Genomic DNA, 12,909 nt, shown 5'->3' with positions numbered 1-12,909 from the left:
GAGGAGCTGTCCTGGCGCATGAGACTTGAGCTCCCAGCTTCCACCACTCGCCGTTAGAAGGACGCGCTTTTATGAGTACGGGTGGCGCCACTGAAAATGCGGTTGAACCGAGATGTGGACCTTGCGAAGATCTCCGCCAACCCGAAACCCCACCACCGCTGTCTGAATTAATGTTCTATGCGCCGGTCAAACAGAAATTTCTGCGTATGTTAGCAGCCAAAACAGCACGTTAGAAGAGATTACCGGTTACCAAAAGACAACGAACGGCCAACAATTTTGGCGACACTGCCTTCTGGACAACTGCAATGCTGATTGAATGACAAGGCGCTCGCTATAAATCTCCATAAGTTAAAAACCACAGCCGATATCGGCTACTCAAGACAAAACACACTCACTTGCGCGCCGTCGGCTGGTTACGTCGGCAGACGGTTTTGCAAAGCGACTGTTCCGTAACCGTAATGTCAGTGTTCTCACAGTAAGCGAAAAAATGCATTAGGTCATGTAATGGGAGCACTTAAAGCAGAACCCAGAAAAATACTCGAGAGTTGAGACTGAAAAGGTTTCGAAACCTTGCGAAAGCTTCCATACATGGCATCCAAGGAGGCATAGAGAAAATATACGTATGCCAGGTTTACAGAAACTTTCTTGAAGCACCGCTGGAGGCACTCCCAAATGCTTCTGCTGTATGCCCACATTTAGGGTTAAGTGGGTTTCTTTATTAGGCGAAACTGAATTCTGCCAGTTGCGAGAGCATGGTTCGACAAGAGCGGATAACAACAAATATGCTTTACCAGCGTAGTGTGTGCTGCATTATACGTATACCTGCGTGCTAGAGAACTTAATTTTGCAACTATCCGAATTGTTTGCGAATTGTAACAGCGCAAAACTTCTGCTTTAGAAGGTAGGGATGGCCAGGACGGGCGAGGTTCAATTGACACTTTCCATTGTTGAGCCTCGCCGCTGGCTAGATTGAGCAGGGATGGAGGGAGGAACACACATAAATGTCAGGTCGCGCAAGCAAATTTTCAGCCAGCTGAGTTTATGGCAGTTACTGATGACCAGCGCAAGCCATATCTAAAGCTTAGAACACACGCGCAATAAGTCAAGAATTCATGTGGCAATTGAGAGGAAGCTTAAGCTGAGGCCCAGCTCGATCCGATGCCGCCTATTCAAATACATGCAGAAGGCAGAAATGCTTTTCTAAGATAACCCCTCGGCGGATGTTAACAAAATTTGTTGCATTTGAGATAAAGGGATAAATTCTAATGATTGCTGGAAGCGGGCTGTTCATTTAGGGCCTTAATGTATATATAAATACTGCTGCAAATTGATAAGCACGAAAATATAGAAGCACAGTGTTTACAAATCCGTAAATCTATACCAAAAACAGATATCACAGCTCTGTGATCTCTTGCGTTAGAACATCCAAATCGGAAAGATTTGGTATATCAATATATATTTTACGTGAATTTGTTACAATGTTTACAAGGGTTTCGCAAAGTTCTTCTCCCGTATTATTGGTTAACTTGAAAGCCATGGAAAATAGAGAAATTTTGTCCGCCTTAGAGATACTATTAGATACAATTTACAAAATTGTGATATCGTATTTCATTTATAGAGTTGTAACCTAGACAGTTTCGTTTATTATAATTTTGCACTTCTGAAGAATTCTTATTTCAAACATCGACGGCCTATTCAAGATTCCGCTTCCAACGGTCACTATACATTCTACCTTTTTCTTTTAAATGTAACAAACCTCATCGAATTCGGTGCAGTAGTAGCCGAAGAAAACGCTTTCCGCTTTCCCATGTATTTAGAGAGGATGCCCCGAGCTAAAGCTTCCTCTTATAAGGTTGGCACGTGACTCTCGATTGAACGTTCATGGCATCTTTCGTTCGCGCGTCGTTTGTGTTTAGTTCTGTGCTCGTAACGATACCGTATTTGTGCGCACGCGCCTTACTCTTGTTCAACTATTTACTTAGGTTTAGGGGCATAAACGAAACGTCATGCGTCATGCCCGCAGGTCTCCGCCTATTCTTTATATATACGCCGTTTATCACTGTGTGCAAGCGGGGCAATGCGAGCAGTAGGGGAGGCAAAAATGAAAGAAGGAAGAGTTTGGAAGCCTTTGCTTACCGAATCGATACTACGTGGCAGGCAAGAGGCAGCCAACGAAGATGGGCTGCCGAGGCACCCAGACGAAACTGCCAATATCGGAAACATAGCTCGCAGTGCGTTGGGGGCTACTGGAAACGACACTGGCGCCCCGTGGAGAGGGGTGTGGTAATGTTACTGGGAGTTTGAGGTCATTGGTTGTTTACAACGCAATGCAAAAAAAAAGAAAAAATATAAGAAACCGAGAAAGGCAAACGTTCAAGAAAGCGCGAACTCACACTTCCTTCACAAAACCGACTGCTATAGGCGTCAGCGTTGTCTTCAACCGCCGGCACTGTTTCGAGGGCATTTTAATTTCTGCACATTGACTGATACATCGATGGCGCCAAGTTACTAGACGCAACGAGGTTGTGATAGCGAGGAAATGTGGAATGTATTTCACTGCGCTTGTCTTTAAATTCGTTTTGTAGGAAGGCTGCGGCTAAAGGCACGTCCGACGTCGCCCTTCAACTTTTTTTTACAGGTTAGTCAAATGAATCTGGCAGTTTTTATGGAAGTACGTCCGACGTTTTTGGCTGGTTTTTGGCATATTTAACGTCAAGATACTCCGGGAATAAGCACCCTGAAGAGCTAATTACATGCTTCCCTCACGTCAATGCTCATTCTGTGTGCGTTGCGGTGCAGTGTGCCAATAGACAGCGCAGCCCGCGCACCTTGGCGTGCTCATCATTACTGCCGCTAAAACAGCCGTGTCTGTTCGCGTAGTGTCGATGCGCGGTTTCACAAAAAAAATGTCACAGTTTCGCCCTAAGGGCGAAGCAATGAATGCGATAGCAACACAGCAATGTCATACGAAGTAAGGTGAGCGGCTTTGGTAGCAATATGAATTGTAGTAAACATGAGCTGATTAAGTAAGCATGTGTGCTGCGGCGTAAGTAGACCGACATGAAGAGAGACTCGATGACCACGAGAAGGCGCGTGTGAAACGGTGGTGTTGATGAGAAGCGCTTCCCGTGGGCAGCGCGTGCGAAGGGACACACTTGTAGCGCTGCACTGCCGATCCGGGCAGCATTGCATGTGTAGCGTGCGTTGGAAAATGTGGCCCGACTATTACTAACTGAATGAACAAGCGTGGTGTGAGCGCGCACAAACAAGCACGAATAGATCACACTGAATGACTGCAGACAACGACCGTCAAAACTCTGGCAGCAAGCGGATACGCCGCAGCGGCGAAGGTACGTGCGGTCTATCGCTTCAACGGAAACTGAGCGGCGAATGCACTGCGCGTAAAGGTCAGAGCCGTGTGGAGATAAGAGACGGTGCGAGCGAGCGACGAGCGCGGTTGTTGGCAGAGAGGAAGTGCGCCCCCCCCCCCCTCCCTCCGCTATCTCCGGCGCTGGCTTCCTGCTTCCTTGCTTGGCGCGTCCCCGCGCGTCCCCGCACGCTTCCGCTCGGGCATACGGCGCGCGGCGAAGATTTTATCTATACGGAACCTCACGGCGACGGCGACGACGACGGCGACAACGACGGCGACGGTGACCCCGACGGCAGAAATCCCGTTGAAGTGTCCATATAATTGCTATCGCAATAAAAAAACGCACTCCATCCGGAGCTCCTCAAAGTGATAATATGACAACGTGTCCTTCTCCGCAAATAGAGCTATGATGTAATCACGCTCCGCTGCCGATCTACTTAAGTTAGTGGAGGACGTAGGCCTGTGTTTAAGCATTTCAGAAGTACGACGATGTCGATGCTGAAACTGGAACCCGCAAATAACAGAAATGTTAACTAACCGAAACAGACAAGCACAACTCCTCTCCGAACAGTTAGCCACACTCTTCGACTCCCCTTCAGTTTTCGTTCGCGAACGGGCGCGAGAGATCCCTGTCGTCGTTTGCTTTGCGACTCAACTCAATTCTTTGTTGACGCTTCTACGGGAGATTGCTCTAATCATACCGCTATGCAGACCACTAATAATAACTTGAAAATTGGTAGCGAGAGTTACGGCGTCGTGTGAGATGTTGTGGTTCTGCATATACGTTTAAAAGATATTCGGTCGTGTCCTCATTACACACTTCTACATTGATGCTGTTTCGTCTGCTTGGAGGTAGTGAATGCTGTATGGATGGGGTTCTTCGCAAACTTAGTGCAGAATATACGTGCAGCTAGAATATCGTCTACCCCCGTTTGTTGTCTATTCTAGTTGACATTAAGCGGAAGAAATGGAGCTGGGCAGGCCATGTAATGCGTAGGATGGATAACCGGTGGACCATTAGGGTTACAGAATGGATACCAAGAGAAGGGAAGCGCAGTCGAGGACGGCAGAAAGTCAGGTGGGATGATGAGGTTAGGAAATTTGCAGGCGCAAGTTGGAATACGCTAGCGCAAGACAGGGGTAATTGGAGATCGCAGGGAGAGGCCTTCGTCCTGCAGTGGACATAAATATAGGCTGATGATGATGATGATGATGATACGTGCAGCAGCTCCCTTCGATGGCACTCAGTGCCAAGGCGGCTCAAGACTCGCTTTTTTAATGAAACAGGCAGTGGCTGTTTGTGTTCAATAAAATACAGATGAAATCTTAAAGTATAATGTACTTAAAGCGCACAAGAATTGATTTTTAGAAACGCCGAAACCAACAGAAATGATGCGGCAGGAACTGAACAGTTCACAGTCAGTGGATAATGTTACAAGCACAAAAACGATGTCAAGTCGGTTGTTTTGTTAGCGTAGCGGTTAACTCTTTGATTGCTAGGTTGGGCACCTGTGTTGGATACCAATTGATTATTATTTTTCTTTCGGGTCTGTTTTTGTTCGCGGCAATTTTCCATTTTCTCATTGCTTTCAATTATCCAAGAAAAAAAAAGAAAAAAATTTGCGAGGAGGATCCGAACCCTGGACTTCAGCGTGAAATATCAACATGCTACCGCAGTCCAACCGCCGGGATTTTATATTTCGTTATTACAGCGCCACCACTGGTTGTGATATTAACCACAACATAAAAACTGTTCGGATCTCTGTCGCACAATTCTTCTTGATTTCAGAGTTTCGATGGCTGATTCGTGTGCACTTTACGTAATGCTGCTCTAACTTTTGATCTATAACGCATTTAACGTCTAGAGTCACTTCTAGACGCCTCTTCTAGATGCGGCCACGCGACATCAGCAGCTGAAAAGAATGCGCGCTTCGCGAAGCAGATGAGGGCGCATTACTTCAGCTTCTACCATTTGCGTAAACATGTTTTGTTACCGTAAGCGTATATCGACAGAAAAAGCTATGCGTTTGACCTACCGTGTAGTACGCCTGGTACAAAATATTCGGCTAGGCCGTCAGCGCTGCTTAACAAGGTTCAACGTGTTCGTCGGTCTGCCCTTCACTTGCAACGTCGCGCGAAATGTCGTCTTTCGCTCACGAAAGTGCGGCGAAATTAGCCTCAAGAAGTATAGCATACCAGTTGGGACCGTCTTGTATGCTTTTTGTTGCATCATTGGCTTAAAAAACAGGGCGACTAGCGCACGGTAGCATTTCAACTTCTTAAGTTCTTAAGCGACGATGTGCCTTTGAGATAGTTCTAAGAGCACCGATTTGATGATAAAGCAAATTCTGGAAAATTTGCGAGGCTAGAAGTGCTTGTATTACAATAATTACGACTTCAACAATGCGAAACAAATTCGACTCGACAAGCTGTTCCTGCATGTGGGCACCTCATCGCTCTGTAACTACCAACAGGCGTAATATTCCCGGTAGGCCTACACCCACCGAATGAACTCAGCTACCACCAAGATTAGCTTCGCCGCACAAGCGACACGAGTCGTCATTGTATTCCCGACGGGGGATTCCTGTTTGCGAAATGCCGTAACTTCCATAGAAAAAACTTCTAGATACTTTCGGCCAATAGTGGTATAGGGGAGTTCTTGCGGAAACTTGTTGAACAGTCACAAAACTCCACGACGGATCAAAGAAAGGAAGCCAAGTTACAAGGAGTCATGGTAAAGAACGCAAATCAGGAATCCAACGAGGACGCTCTCGCCCGTGGCATAAGTTCTACAAGTTAAAGGAGACGTATATATAGACCAAGAAAGCAGAACTTCGCCTTTTCATCGCTCACTTCTGGCTTTGCGCAGTGGTAGTGAAGTTAATGCCGGAAACGTAAGTCACTTCCGAATCGTCGCGTCACTCTTCTTTCATACTTATGTCCGCAGAAAATAAGAATAATCAAGCGCCCCGCAGTACACAGGAAGCACCAAGCGGAAGCCTATACTTGCGAACGATAAAACGCCGCTTGACTATAGGTTTCCTGTTTGTGGCGCCTGCATTCGTCGCCCTCCAGCTCTGCAGTCAATGCGGGTGGTTGGTATTGTTTGCTCTCACTTTTCTGCAGCAGACAATCACGAAACTCTTGGAAACACGGAAGTTATAGGAATGCCCTTTTGGCCGTGTCTCTTAGTTGATCGTTCTTTTTTTTCGGCATTGTGTAAAAACATTTAAAAATAACATGATATAAGATAATCGGGGTACAAGATGAAGACCGTCAAAGAATGACGATGGGATTAAAACAGTTAGAGAAATTGCTTACACCTGAATCTTTAAACCGTTACATTCGGTGCTGCTAACTTTTAGATGCGAAGCAGCTTATGGTCGGGGCTATGTCACTCCCTCCCTCCCTCCGCCGTGCGGCGTCCACACCGGCACTGCGCATGCGCAACCTCCTCCTCCTCCTCTCCTTGTCTCATCTCCTCTCCTCTCGGCATTCCTCCTCTCATCTCCAGATTGCGCAACGAATGGCAACACCTGCGGCTGTGCGCGCGATAATGCGAAGCAGCTTAGGTTAGAGGCGCTACGGTAGGCGCTGCATACTCCGCTGGGGGGCGCCACTGTAGCTCGCGGTATAATGACGCGCGCGCTCCGCTCCTCTCATTCTCCTCCCGCAACGCCGCGATGAGTGCCACGGACAGCGCCAGCGTCAACGCCAGTGTCAGCGCCGTGGACAGCGCCGCGGAGAAGAGGGCTCGAGCTGCTGCCCCGTAACGGCAGCGGCGACAGGCCGATCCCGAACTTCGGGCTCGCGAAGCTGGTAGCTACGTACCTCAACCTAACGAAAACGACGAACTGAAATATTGATGCCTATAGCCTATATTGATGATGATGCCTATATTTATTATGCCTAAAGCCTATATTGATGATGATGATGATGATTTCGTAATATATAGCAGATTCTCATACGCAGCTGCTATTGGCTAATAACTGACGTCAATCAAGAAGGGTGTTAAGATCATTGCGCTTCTTCCTAGTGTTACCGTGTATATTTATTGAGGCCGTTTAAATGAAGAGGCTGAAGTAAGCGAAAATCTGCTTTCGAATTCCGATAATGATTACGTACTTCCGACGAAACCAATTATCGTTTGCTCACGCTCGGCCCTAGCCACCCGCGTAGGAATTCAACTTTGGCTACCCTGCTTATCGCTGTCGTAGCCATCGGGCTTCGCTAATCACGACTAGTTTTGAACACTCAACTAGCCTCGAACCACGCGAAAGTTATGGTCAGACGAAACGCACGCTTGTCAGCGCGCGCTCGCTCCCGGACGCTCCTGGTTAGACGCCTTGGCAGACTTCCCTTCGTATTGCAGTATTCATAGCGCTTCAAAATGCGCAAGTTGGATTTGGCTGCTATCCGTCGGTCAAGCTGGTGCAGGACGAAGCCGGTCCGCGCCACGTAGCACGGCCAGACTAGAGCACATGAGGGCGAGTTTACGAAATTAAAGCAACCAGAAAAGAGTGAGGAGAATGCTTCTGTCGAAAAGAGAGCGTTTGAGAAAAAGGTGATCCCGCGCATCGCCTGCTAGTTCCATGGACTGCGCACGACTGCAAAATTTGACTTCGGTGCTCAGAGCAGCGTATGTTATCCGCGGACTGCGTTTTTTCACCAAGCCCGAAGGGTGGTTCAGGGCCCTTTCAATGGAACTTCTCTATAAAAACTGCTTCGCTCGAAACTGGCCCCTGATTTCGTAAGGTCGCACCAGCCTGCTACATTTTGTTTCTGCATTTCATTTAAGGAAACGAACATTTTCCCGTGGTTTCGTTGCCTTCATTGCCTTTGGCTTCATATATTTATCACTAAAATCAGAAGAAAAAAATTGGGGCAGTTTCGCACTTGTGGCGCGAAGACTCGGCAAACAACGAAGCTGGTGACCCCACCTAGCATATTCTTGGTTCGGCTAACTTTTTTGCGTGGTTGTGCTTCGAGACTCGGGCAAGTCATGCGTGGTGTTGAGAATCGTCTTTAGTCCCCCAAAGAGCAATGAACTCTTGGTCATGAAAGTATGTACAGTGCGTTGTTTTATTTTCAGTACCAGTCATTCCTTTCGTCGTCCGTTAATTGGTACAACTACGCAGGGCAAATCTTCGTCCAGCGCGTCCTCACCCCCGTAGACCTCAACTTCTTCTTAATCTGTCCCGGGCGAAACCTGTGCACTGCCAAAGTGTGCCTAGGTTGACTCGTACTCTACTATGTCTACAAACGTATCGCTGGCTCGAAACTCCGGATCTTCTGCCATTCGCTGTCGTTTAGTCGCCGCTTCGCCGGCGCGATACTCGGGATCGGCCCGCAGTCGTCTCATCCGCTCTCGAGTAGCGGCGCGCTGTCTTTCGCGCCGCGCTTCCTCTTCCTCGGGAGTGACGATTTTGTTCGGTACCACAGTGCCCTTCGCAGCGATGTCGACGCGGCGGCGACGCGGAGCTATATATACCCAGCGGGACCTTGACCTCACGACTTAGCTCCGCCTCTGCACAGCTGCGGCGACCAATCCGCACTGCGTGGTGACGTCATGGCTAGGCAGAGCTAAGGCGAAGCGATGCGCGCGCGCGATGACGTCATGGCTCGGCTCCCGCAGCTGTTTCGAGGCTCGGCGCAGTTGGGCGAGCCGTTGCTAGGCGACGCGTGTGACGTCATCGCCAGGCGGAGGGTTTTCTCCGCACACCCATCGGTGCATCTACCAGCTTCAACAGCTTCGCTATTAAAAATAAATACAATTAAGTTCCTTTGTTCTCATAGTCCTCACTGTGAAGCTATTTGCGCGACGCTGCAATACCGTGTGTGAACGTTTCGACACCGTGGCGCACTTTGTGGGACAGCTCCTCAACGTTTATTTCGATCAAGTTCGAGCAGCCTTTAACGTACCAGCGTACCAAACACCTAGGTATAAGTGGACATTATCGAGCGACTAATAAATGTAACTCGTCTTCCACCGACTAATAAGGAGCCCCTCAATGCTCAACTCGGCGCCTGCTGCTTACGCGGTCACCATCACGGCCCGTCGATTTCCGAGCGGCTGCCCGTCGGCTGCATGCCATCTCCACGTCAAGCGGCTATACAACACGTCTCGACGCGTTCTCGCCTCGCCTGAGTGTGATGGATTGTGCGCGTTCGCAGCCTTCGGCGCGCCGATGGCACTTCAAGTGTTCTTTGTGAACGATATGCCGGTGCCCCTCGTTACCCTGAGCATACATGGGGTATACTTGGCGGCCGAGCAGTGGGAGTTTCATCTAGCAACCGATATCACGTTCGATGTGGGGGATCCGCTATCGGTGTCTCTTGTGTCTTAAGGTGGAGAAGTTTGAACGCTCGGGGCTCGCGGAAACACGCCTGGGGTGACGAGACGACTCAGCGTGTTTACTTTTTTCTTTTGGTGGGACGTGCATACGAGGCAACAAATGGAGGTTGAGAAAAAGTAGAAAGCGAGAAATATACGTATCAGAAAAGAAGAGAAGCTAAGATGGGATTGCTCCTGATATTTCATTTCTTTTTGCTTTTGTTTCGTTCTTCTTTGTTCCCAGCCGTCTTTGTATACATGAGACGACGCTGCTGCTTTCTCTTGGGCTGCACACTGCAAATATGTATGGCGGGATAGATCCCGTGGGCAGCGTTACGCCAAGTAATATGCATCCCTTGTGCTGTTGATGGGGCTATGTATGTATATTCCACGCTTTGTTCTGCACGTTCTATGAATGAATATATATATATATATATATATATATATATATATATATATATATATATATATATTTTAACGTGTCCGCGGGCGCTTAGGTTCAGATTTCACAGATAGTGTGCGCAGTAATAACTAGAGCGCATCAACGCCTCCCACCACCTATCCGCTTTTCTTTCGGTTTTTTCCTGATTATATTTCTCTCCCCCCCCCCCCTCACCACGTTTTTTTTCTTTTTTTAGTTTTTTTTTCACTGAGTAAGTCTGACAGTGTTTGTAGTTTTTTTTTACAAGCCGACGGTGGACCGAGATTACATGGTACACTTATTTGCCTGCTTCATATTATTTATAAATGCGCGAATCTCCTGAAAAGTAGTTTTCCGCGAAACGTATATGGATTTCTTAATGTTTGAAAGCTTCAATGACTGTGGTATATTTTTATCAAAAACGGTTTTTTGTTGTTGGTTCCATCATGTGAAACCGGGAAAGGAATCTCACTGATGAGCGCACTATCTCATCAAGATGAACAGGAACCCCCGCGTATATGAAATGGCAAGCAAGAAAGAAATGAAAGGCACGAAAGAACAGAACCAAAAATGACGTGTTATGTAATACAAACATGGCTACCATTCGCAGTTAAAAGGGGGTGCCAGTTTCTGTACTTTCCATGCGTACGAAATACCTGCCCCAGTATGAACGCTTAACCTTTTCTACGCTGGAGACCTTTTAAAAGCATCAATAGTGTCATTGCACACAAGGATATGTAAGAACGCACGCAAAATGGAATCTTGTACACAATGACTAACTCCATGAGTGAATGAATGAATGAATAATTGATAATTAATAATTTATTTATTTATTTTTATTACCCGCAAGGCCCACAGGGCATTACAGAGAGGAGTGGGAAGACATGATATGGTTGTGGCACACGCTCTTAAAGTAGGTACTGTCGGCGATAACAGCGATGAAGGGAGGGAGGTGGTTCCATTCTGTTCTGGTGGGTGGGTTGAAGGAGTTGGGGTAAGCTCTCGAGCGGCAAATCGGCAATCCAACCTTTACTGATAGTCAACGCGTGACGAAATATATGGCCGACGAAGTAGAAGTTGGTTCTTGAGATCGGGATTAGTACAATAAATTTATTTATTTATTTATTTATTTATTTATTTATTTATTTATTTATTTATTTATTTATTTATTTATTTATTTATTTATTTATTTATTTGTCATTATTTATTTACTGTCAATCCCAATAGGGATTATAACAGGAGGGCAAAAGGAGACAGGGATTTAGTACAAGGCAAAAAGAAAAACAAACAAAAAAACAAGCAAACATGGTGCAACTAGACGTCGTCCAGTCTACAGGTGCAAGTTATACCGCAAGTTCTACAAAGGTAAATTGTACAGACAAAATGACAAAAGGACACTGGCACTTGAGGTAAATGAGAGCAAAGGCAAAACTATAAAACTGTTTTAAAATTGTGACGCTAGCAAATCGCTTTCGATTAGTTTAGAAAAATGGGCTAAGGATGTGCTACTGGTAATGGAGGGGGTCAGGTTATTCCATTCTCTGATCGCCAGGGGAAAAAACGAGAATTTGAGGGCATCTGTGTGGAATCTGTAAGGAGCAAGTGTATGAAAGTGTTTCTGGCGGGTAGTTCTTGCTTCGGATTGCTTAATATAACGGGACTTGTCTATATGTGGTTGTGTAACAGTTGGTACATTACCTTTAAGCGTGCCAATTTCGCCCGGTTTTTTATGGTTAGCAATCCGGCCTTCTCAAGTAGTTCTGTAGGCGAATCTGTTCGGTTAAATTTGTTAACGATGACCCTAAGTGCTTTTCTTTGGACCCCTTCGAGCTTGTTGGTTAGTTTTTTTGTGTACGGAAACCAAGCAGTGTTTGCGTATTCCAGGATGGGTCTGATAAGTGTATTGTAGGCCAGTAACTTTTTGTCGGGTGGTGCTAGCTGCAATCGTCTTTTTAGAAAAAAGCAGTCTTTTTAGTGCAGATGATGTGATGTATTGAATATGAGAATCCCATCGTAGGTCTTGTGACAATATGACACCTAGGTATTTGTGCTCCTTAACTTTAGACAGGGTGGTTGAATTAATGGTATAATTAAAGTCGGATGAATGTTTTTTTTCTAGTTATGGATAACAGTGCGGACTTTTTTTCATTGATATGCATTTGCCAATCTCTGCACCACATTGAAACTGTCTCTAACGCGGTGTTTAAGGTGATGTGATCATCATGAGTATTGATTTCTTTGTACAGAATGCATTCATCCGCCAACAACCTGCATCCAACATTAACATATGTAGGCAGATCGTTCACAAAGAGTAAGAACAATACCGGCGCCAAGACACTACCCTGTGGTACACCTGAGGTCACCGGTACGACTAAGGATTTCACATGATTAAGTTCTACGTATTGATATCTGTCTGTGAGGAAGTTGGTGATCCAGTCAAGAATTTGTCCCTTGCCGAGGGTAAATTGGAGTTTAAGAATAAGTTTGTTATGCGAGACCCGATCAAAAGCTTTAGAAAAATCCAGGAGAATGAGATCAATTTGTTTTTGGTGATCGATGCTTGAGAAGATGTCATGGACCAATTCGATAAGTTGAGTTACCGTAGACATGCCCTGGCGGAAACCGTGTTGAAATGGAGATAAAATATTGTATTCTTCAAGGTGGTTCATTATGTGTTTTAGGATTATGTGCTCGAGCAGTTTACCAACTGAACAAGTTAATGAGATTGGTCTATAATTGGAAGGTTTGCTCTTATTTCCGGACCTATATATAGGAATGTCTTTT

Source organism: Dermacentor silvarum, chromosome 4 (genome assembly GCF_013339745.2).
Source record: "Dermacentor silvarum isolate Dsil-2018 chromosome 4, BIME_Dsil_1.4, whole genome shotgun sequence".
Classification (NCBI taxonomy): domain Eukaryota; kingdom Metazoa; phylum Arthropoda; class Arachnida; order Ixodida; family Ixodidae; genus Dermacentor; species Dermacentor silvarum.
Note: the sequence above shows the minus strand (reverse complement) of the source record.